General features: G+C 35.7%; 1 long non-coding RNA gene across 1 annotated transcript; it reads left to right on the top strand.

Annotated features, from left to right (window-relative positions):
- The first annotated feature begins 2066 nt into the window (after positions 1–2066).
- LOC107811111 (uncharacterized) lies at positions 2067–2938 on the top strand. The gene is made up of 2 exons (XR_001653837.2): positions 2067–2544; positions 2680–2938. It is a non-coding gene; the product is annotated as an uncharacterized LOC107811111 (long non-coding RNA).
- Positions 2939–9457: the final 6519 nt, after the last annotated feature.

Here is a 9457-nt window from a genome sequence, read left to right as displayed (position 1 = left end):
ATAATAAGATTTATTTGACTAATTCTTCCTTATTTATTATTTTCTTTGATCTATCACCATATATGCTCACCCCATAAACGCCCCTTCTTCATCAATTGGGTGGAGTGGAGAAAAATAAGTGAAGTGTTAATATATTTTAACAAAAAATTAGACGCTCTTTTTAATAAATGAAAAAATTAACAAAAATTAGACGCTCTTATTAATAAATGAAAAGAAAATTAAACACTCTTCTCTCCTCTTCTTTCCATGCTTTTTCATTCAACCAATCAACCCCTCAATAAACCTAGAATGAACCCTTTAATTTTTGCTCCAATAAATTTTATTTTTTTTCACATGTCGAATAGTATATTTATTTATCTACCAAAGAAGCAAGGTGATATCTTTTTTTTTTCTTTTTCTAAATTTGCTATTTTGTTATGGACTTCCCACTTGCAATAAGAAGACTTTGTTTTGTCTGTGTTTAAGAGATTTTTCTATGAAAGCAATGAGAGTAATTTTACTTATTTTGTCTTTTTAATAACTACTTACATCTTTTCCTGAATCTTTCCATGGAGTTCGAGCAAAGAAAAAAATACTTCCTTGTTTCTACCTTTGAATCTTTGATGTGCCTAATTAATATATAGACTTCATAAGATGAACGCAGCAGGAAACGGATGATAATAATAAAGTAAAGATATATATATATATATAGAGAGATTGACTTCATATTTTACTCGACCTAATATTCTATTCAGCTTTCAAAAACTTACAGCAAATAGCATAATCAATAGAATTTTTTTTTCCCTTTAAATGAGGAACGTAACACTCAGAAGCTAAAAATTCTTTCCCATGATAAAAGAGGTGTTTATGAAATGATCAGTTTTTATTTGGATGAGTAATTTTTCAAAGGATTTTTCTTCCCTTCTACCTTTTCTTTAATTTTATAGTTCCTTAGTTCTAGGGTTAGGGTGCTCGTAGCTTGCTTGAATTATTATTATTATTATTATTATTATTATTATTATTATTATTATTATTATTATTATTATTATTATTATTATTATTATTATTATTATTATTTTATTGTAAAATTTGATTTATTCAATCTTGCGCTTAATCATTTGATTGCTTGATCACCAATTGAATACTATCTCTGGTCCATAAAATAAGTGTTTTTTTGACCTTTGACATGCCCCTTAAGAAAATATTAACCACTAGAGGAAAAAAGGCATTTCACTACTAGAAATCAGGTGATTTTCGTCCAATGCTTTCCGACCGAAATCGGTCGGAAATAAGAGTATTTGGTCGCAAAAATCAACAAAAATTTTCTGACAACAAAAAAAATAAAAATTCCGACTAATTTCGGTCAGAAATTGATCAAATATTTAGTCATACTTCTATATAATGTACAAAAATAATTATTTATTAAAATTTTTTCAATTTTTCGACCAAATTCGTTCGGAAATTAGTCAAATATTTGGTTATATTTGTGTATAATGTACAAAAATAATTATGTATTAAAAAATTTCCGAATTTCGGACCGATTTCGATCGGAAAGTTTGAATTTTGTTTCCCGCCCAAGACAAAAATTATATATATTTAATTAACCAACCGAAATAATTATAATTCAATATTTCCGATCGAATTCAGTCGGAAAAACGCTTTTATACAAAGATTCTATTGACCTGTCACATCATTCTTTTACACATTAAGAAAAATTAATAATAAGAATTATTTGACTAATTCTTCGTTATTTATTAATATTCTTTGATCTTTCACTGTATATGCTCACCCCATAAACGCCCCTTCTTCATCAATTGGGTGGATCGGAGAAAAATAAGCGAAGTGTTAATATAGTTTAACAAAAATTAGACGCTCTTTTTAATAAATGAAAAAATTAACAAAAATTAGACGCTCTTATTAATAAATGAAAAAAATAAACGCTCTTCTCTCCTCTTCCGTCCATGCTTGTTCATTTCAACCAATCAATCCCTCAATAAACCTAGAATGAACCCTTTAACTTTTGCTCCAAGATTTTTTTTTTCACATGTCGAATACTATGTTTATTTATCTACCAAAGAAGCAAGGTGGTATCTTTTTTTTTTCTTTTCTAAATTTGATATTGCATTTTCGGGAAACAAGGGAACTAAAAATAACATTCTGTAGCATAAGTTAGTAAACTTTTCTTACACTGATCAATAATATTTTCAGACTCAATAGGGTTGAAAATTATACACTCTCTCATCCAAAAGTCAAAAAATGACTTATACGAAATAATTTTCTCAAAAATGATTTCTGTCATACTGAACCCACATATTATTTATGGATAAGCTAATTCCACCCCTATTCTTCCACACTTTGGACTTGCTATAAAAAAAATCATATTTGGAGGTAAAGTGGAACAAGATAATCCTAGTGAAGCGTAGGCGACGAAATTAAAAATGTCTATCAACAAGAACACAGTTACATGGCCTCTGTTAATGCTGGTTTTCTTTGCACTGTGCATGAATTCGTGGTGTGAATATGGTGAAGCAGCAAGAATCTTCTTAGACTTCTCTGCAATTCCAGGTGTTGCATATCTTCCTTCTTCTCTTCACTCTTGATCTCTCCTTTTGTTTTTATACAGAACAGTGTGTGTCTGTGTGTGTGTGTTTAAAGTATGTGTTTTAGACATTTGAATGTGTTTGAAATCGTAATTTGCAGTGACGGAAAGGCTGGGAGTACTAGACAGCAGCCATCGCCGGAGCACCAGGGAGTCGCCCGGAGGGAGCTATCCTGCCCCGGCAGCTAATGTAAACAACCATGTACATCACTAGCTACTGCTTGATGGATTATGTATGTAACTGTATCAAGATTTAGTGACCTCTATTTTGTTATGGACTTCCCACTTGTAATAAGAAGACACTGTTTTGTCTGTGTTTAATGAAGAGATTTTTCTATGAAAGCAATGCGAGTAATTTTACTTGGTTTGACTTTTTAATAGCTACTTACATCTTTTACCTGTATCTGTCCACGGAGTTCGAGCAAAGAAACAAATGTTCCTTGTTTCTACCTTTGAATCTTTGATGTGCCTAATTACTACTTAGACTTCATAAGATGAACACAGCAGGAAACGGATGATGATAATAAAGAAAAAAAAAATTATATATATATATATAGAGAGATTGACTTCATACTTTACTCGACCTAATATTCTATTCAACTTTCAAAAACTTACAGCAAATAGCATAATCAATACTCCTCCCGTTTCAATTTATGTGAACCCATTTGACTGAACACGAAGTTTAAGAAAAGAGAGAAGACTTTTGAATTTGTGGTGTAAAATGAGGCAAATATATTTTGTGTGGCTATAAATCATTGCATAAAGGTGAATTGTTTCCAAATAATGAAAGGGGTCATTCTTTTTGGCACAGACCAAAAAGGAAATAAGTTCACATAAATTGAAACGGAGGGAGTAGAAATTTTTCTTTTTTCCTTTGAAAAACGTAACATTCAGAAGCTAAAAATTCTTTCCCATGATTAAAGAGGTGTGTATTAAATGGTCAGTTTTTATTTGGATGAGTAGTTTTTCAACGAGTTTTTCTTCCCTCCTATTTTTCCTTTAATTTTATAGTTCCTTAATTCTAGGGTTAGGGTGCTACATGAACTTTGTGGTTTGAAGCTTGAATTCCTAAGTTTGTATTTTATTTTGGAGATTTGATGCTTAATTCGAAGTGGGTGCTGCAAAAATATTGCTTATAGTACCTTCAGGAAGTTTATAATGAAATTTGGTCGCATTTGGAGCTGGTTTGAGGTATTTTATAAGGAATTTTTCAGCTGAAATTTAAAGAAAAACATAGTTACCTAATAGTATACTGCTACGATATACGATATACGATATACTACAAGAGTATACAATTATACTGCAAAAATATACTATAATAGTATATAATATTGTTGGCTTGAGTAAGTTTGTTTTGATGATTGACAAAGGGACACATGCATGAACTAGGTCCATGGACAGTATACACAGGTGACAGACAGAATTAAGCAAAAGGCTTGCACGTGAAAGGGATAAGTATAAGTGGTTATATCTCATATTCCCTGTATGAAAAGGTTGCATATTTGATAAAGAACATGACTCCTTACTTGAAGAGAACTCTATCCAAGATAAGGGAAGAGTTAGAAGTTGAAGTTGACTAGAACTCTTCCACCAAGGAAGAGTAAAACATTAGAACTCTAGTTAATCTTTATTTACTAATTTTATAAATATCAGTGTTGTTCTCTTTTATAGGTTGTGTTCTCTTTTACAGGTGATGCACACATAGTGAAGTTAAGTACGAATTGAGAACAAAATAGCAAGGCATTTTGTGAGCAATTCCTATGAGATTTAAGAGTGAGATCCTGAAGCTACACGAACTAGATTAAAGAAACCAGCTCCATAAAGAGTTTTATGTGTCTTTCTTTATTTCTAGTTCAAAGTGTAGTAGGCATTTTGAGTTGTACCTTTCAGCTTTCTTAGAAGCAAATTGTACTAGGTACCTGAGTTGTATCTTTCAAGTTAGAGTTAACTCGAAGTAGTCGCAACAGCTCGTGGCGTGTTGCTATAAGGGTTATAGTTAATCCTTAGGTTTGCAAGAGGTTGTAAACTCGAATTGTATTATTCAAGTTAGAGTTAACTTGAAGCAGTCGCAACAACCTATAGCTGGTTGCTATAAGGGTTAGAGTTAATCCTTAGATTTGCAAGAGTTTGTAAACTTTGTTGTTGGCTCAGAGTTGTAATGAAGTGTTTGGAGAAAATCCTACTGAGTAGTAGGTCATGATTTTTTTTCACCTTTTGAGCCGGGTGTTTCCCACGTAAAAATACTTGTGTTCTTTACTTTTTGCATTTATTATTCCGCAACTGTAGTGTAAGGAACACGTAGAAGAGCCAGGTCCTTCTATAATCCGTGCACGCGAAAATTAGACACCACACAAATCATCCCCCTCTCTTGTGTGGCATTAGAGTAAAATACATCAATTGACATCAGAGCGAGTTATTAAAGAGGCTAACACCTTTGGAAAAGATCACGATGAGTGCACTACCGGGAAACTGTAAAGAGCAATCCACCACTAGGCCACCACTGTTCAATGATCACTATTATCATGCGACATTGATTCAGTTGGAAATGTAACTCTTTTAATTCCCTCCACACGTTCGTATGCGCACATGAGCACTCGATATTAACTGTGCATTAATGGCTTGTAATTCCATGGATGAGGTGCGAGATGTGATTTCAGTATGCTGATGATGGGCCAGTCTGGAGGACTTGAGGTTGGGTTTTATCTGTATCTTGAGCACTGGGGTGTTGATTGTGTGAGCGCATGCTTTTAAATTTATATGTCCGGTAGTGTCCTTGTTAGTGGAGTTTGTGGCTGGATGGCTACATGATGAGTATGATTTGATTACGATATGTGTTCAGATTGTTCGAATGTGGCGAGAAGAGTTCGTTGGGGATGTAGCAAGGACTATGGGGTGCTTGACTTCTGTCTTGAGTTGGCATATAGCCTCGAGCTATAAGTGTGTTGAAAGACCGCTCGTGTAGTTTAGTTGTGGAGTAGAGTAGATATTCATGTTGTGTTATGTGTTCAGACTCAAGAAAATTAATGTTTGCGTAACGTTTATGATGGTGGAAGGGTATAAAGATATGTTCGTTTGAGGCGAAGCATATGGGTTATCTCCTGCTGGTTGTTCTGAAGTTTGTGTGATCCTTATGTTGTTTGTTGAAAGTCCTCTTTTACTAGTGAAATATATGTGTCGCAATTTGAGTTTGGATCATTTATGAGAGTGGGCGTGTCTGTTAAGAGGATGAATGCGAGATTTGCAGATGATTTGAAGTACTAGATGGTTTGTGTTGCACGAGCTTATGAAGGATTTAGTTTAATCTCACTAAGGTATTATTGTAGTAATAAAGTATGGGCATTGTGAGTTTCTGTATATTTTGACCTATGGCTTTGAGCCAAGTGGGGGAGTCTGCTATTGATAAGTTGATTGCGTGGCTAAGTGTCGTATTAGTTTCAGTTTGAAGTATACTGGCGAATTAGTTGTGGCTTACAGAGGTTGAGATCGAGTATGACTCGAGTAAAGGAAATTTTGGATAAAGGTTGTGTTATGTTGTATGGGTATATGAGAAACGTTGGATGAATTAGTTGTTGTTGTAAAGGATGTAACGTGCATGGAGTAGGAAATCGCTCGGTGGCTTAGAAGAATGAGTTACTTCCTTAGGTGTTGTTGTACTAATGGGGCACCGGTCATTCGTTTGTTTGATCAGTTTAATTGAAACTTGAGTAGAGTGGATGACTCTCGAGAATGGTTTTAATGTATTCAAGATTTATATGTAATAGTTGAGGATTTTCAGGATGTGTATTTGGCTAGAAACTGAGGTTTACATTGGATGGTGGCAAGACTTGTGGCGTTCCTATATCATTATGGATTCTACATATTAGTATCAAAAAGGTAATGGCTTTAAATTTGCAGAAGTCTTTTCAGGGTAAGTATTTTGAATGTGGTACTTTTGGGGATATTTAAGAGAGTATGTGCCGGCTTATGAGCCTAAGGGTGGTGTGGTTTTATGCTTGGTCCAGTGGGAAGAGTCTGGGTTGAGGGTTGTGGTGTTATGGCGAGGAGGAGTATCAAATTGAAGGTAATTCGGAAGGAACTCGGATAAATAGGACAGCTTGGTAGTAGGTTGGATCGACATGGTAAGGGATATGATTAGTTCTTCGGGTGCTTATGAGGTAATGAGTTTCTACAGGTGTTTCGTGGCAATGCTCTTAGGTTTTAGTGACCTGTATAGCTGGGTTGAGTTAAAAGGATTCAGTCCTGACGGTTTGGTTTTGTGCAAAGGGGATTCAGAGAGTTCTTGATGATTTCTACCACGGTTGGAGATGTATACATTCTACTAGTGTGAGGAGCATGTGATGTATAGTGATTTTCTCCTAGATGGGATCAAAAGAAAAGTTCTTGGCTAGTTGAGTACGTAGTTGCTTGTGGCTCGGAGGGGATTATGAAGTTCTCATATTTATCGTAGGATGGCGTGGTATATGCGGTATGTTGTGTAGGGTTGAGATTTGCATATGTAAGGTCACGGTTCAGTTCTGAAAGGAAAGTCATAAATTTTAGGCAGCATGGATAGTTTCAGATGACTAGGTAAATGATATTACTAATTGGTGTGGCTTGACGAGGGTATACATTTCAGAAAGGGCAATGTGTTTGGGTTAAGGATACTTCATTAGTATTGCGACACTGTCTTGTTTGATCGACTACTGATATTCAAGTTTTCTTGGTGGCACAGAAGAATTATAGGAGTATCCCTCGTGGAATGATCGAGTACTAGAGGTGTGTTAGATATTCGGGCGGTGGAGTTAGGATCGGATATGGTGATTCGTGTGCTTTATGGATTTCAAGACTGGGAGTTCTCATAAATAGGTTATTTTGTGGTTGTGGACTACAAAGATGTGCGCAAAGCTAGTCAGATGTTGTACGTGCCATAATTTAGTCATTGTGAACTTTCGAAAAGTTATTCATCTATTGTGGGTGACCCGAGTTGATTCGGGGTTCATTGGTAGGCCCAATATGGATGTGTGTTCTGCATCGAGTCGAGTATGTTGACTCTTAACTGATATTGTTGAGGGAGGTGCCATTCGGTTGTTGATAAGTTTATTGTGTCCCAAGATTTGTTTGTAAGTTACTCTTGTGAATTACACGGGATTGTGATTCGTTGATTTTATGCACAAATGATACGATTCTATTTGGGCTTCATAGCGGAATTTGAGTGAGACGGGTATTTGGGTGTTGCGTGATTGATTACAGATTGGATATGTTCTTTCGGGCTAGTATGACATTGCGTCATTTACTTCTCCGTGGTTATGGTGATTCACTTTTGGTACTAGACATCAAATTGTGCATGGTTAATGATTTTGAGCATGGTGACTTGAGGTGTTTCATGTGGACCAGTGTTTGGATAGGGTCGCGCATTGCAACGAAGCTATGTGGAGGTATAATCCTTCAGGTTAGATTCATGTGTTTTGGTTCTACGATGTGTGATGGGTTCTTAGCATCGTGTTGTGGTGGTACTGGTGAGCTTGTGGTGCAGCTCTCTCATTTGAGTCATTTTTCAAATTGTGGTAGTACTGGTGAGCTTGTGGTGCAGCTCTTTCATTTGAGTCATTTTTCCATGAATTGAGTATATTTGGATTGTTGCTTATTGGTGTGCGGGTGCACATGTTATGGTTTAGATTGTATCGATGTGTAATGTCACTAGAGTAGTCGTGCTAGATGAGATGAGGTCATTGGGATCTAGAATGAATACTATCAGATTCGATTTCAGCATGTTGGAAGGATAATATCAAAATTCGGCTTAGAAATTTACTATGGTCCTTGCCCGAAGGAGAAGGAGCTCGATGACTGGTTGATCTAAGGAATGATTATAACTTTCTGCGTGTTTATTTCATCATTGGTAGTATACGAAAGTGATGGAATGAGGCTTTGTTTGATAAGAGATGTATTATCAGTATTGGATTATTTTGAGCAGTAACTCTAATTAGAAGTTATCGCTATGAGTGTTTGAGTTATGTGGTATATCATGTAATTACATCTGGGGTTACAGATATGGTTTCTTACAGCTTGTTCGGACTTATTCAGAGTGTAGATGCGAGATTGTGATCTTATAGAAAATTCCGGATGATGGAAATTTGGTTCTAAGACCTATGGGCTAGGTTGGATTAAGAAATTTCAGTCATGTTGCGTTATCAGACCTATATGGAATAAGGTGACGTGGGATCACTCCAGGTATGTGCATGGTAAGGTTATACAACAATTTGCTGTCTTTTGGAACTACTCTGGGCACGTTCGAGGACGAACATATGTTTAAGTGAGGGAGGATGTAACGACCCGATTGGTCGTTTTGAGAATTTGCACTTCGCTCGCCAGTTCTCAGGCATGAATAGACCCATACAATGTATATGACTTATGTAAATCGTCAGTTTTGGTTTTCAGGTTAATCAGAATAGATATGGAAGAATGATTCTCAGCTTGAAACTTTAAATTTGGAAGGTTTGACCAAGTTTTGACCTTTTGGTATTTGATCTCGGATTGGATTTCTGATGGTTCCGTTAGCTTTGTTGGGTGATTTTGGACTTAGGAGCGTGTCCAGATTGTAATTTGGAGGTCCGTGGTAGAATTAGGCTTGAATTGGCAAAAGTAGAAATTTGGCGATTTTGGTTGGTAGTGGAAAATTTGATATCGGAGTCGGAATGGAATTTCGGAAGTTGGAATAAGTTTGTGGTGTCATTTTTGACTGGTGTGCAAAATTTGAGGTCATTCGGACGTGATTTGGTGGGTTCAACACCGTTTGTGGAATATGAAAATTTAGAAGTTCTTAGGCTTGAATCCGAGTGTAATTTGGTGTTTTGATGTTCTTTTGAGTGTTCCAAAGGTTCGACTAAGTTCGTGTGTTTGTAT

This window comes from Nicotiana tabacum, chromosome 8 (assembly GCF_000715075.1).
Source record: "Nicotiana tabacum cultivar K326 chromosome 8, ASM71507v2, whole genome shotgun sequence".
Taxonomy (NCBI): domain Eukaryota; kingdom Viridiplantae; phylum Streptophyta; class Magnoliopsida; order Solanales; family Solanaceae; genus Nicotiana; species Nicotiana tabacum.
Note: the sequence above shows the minus strand (reverse complement) of the source record. Positions and strands in the feature narration are given on the sequence as shown.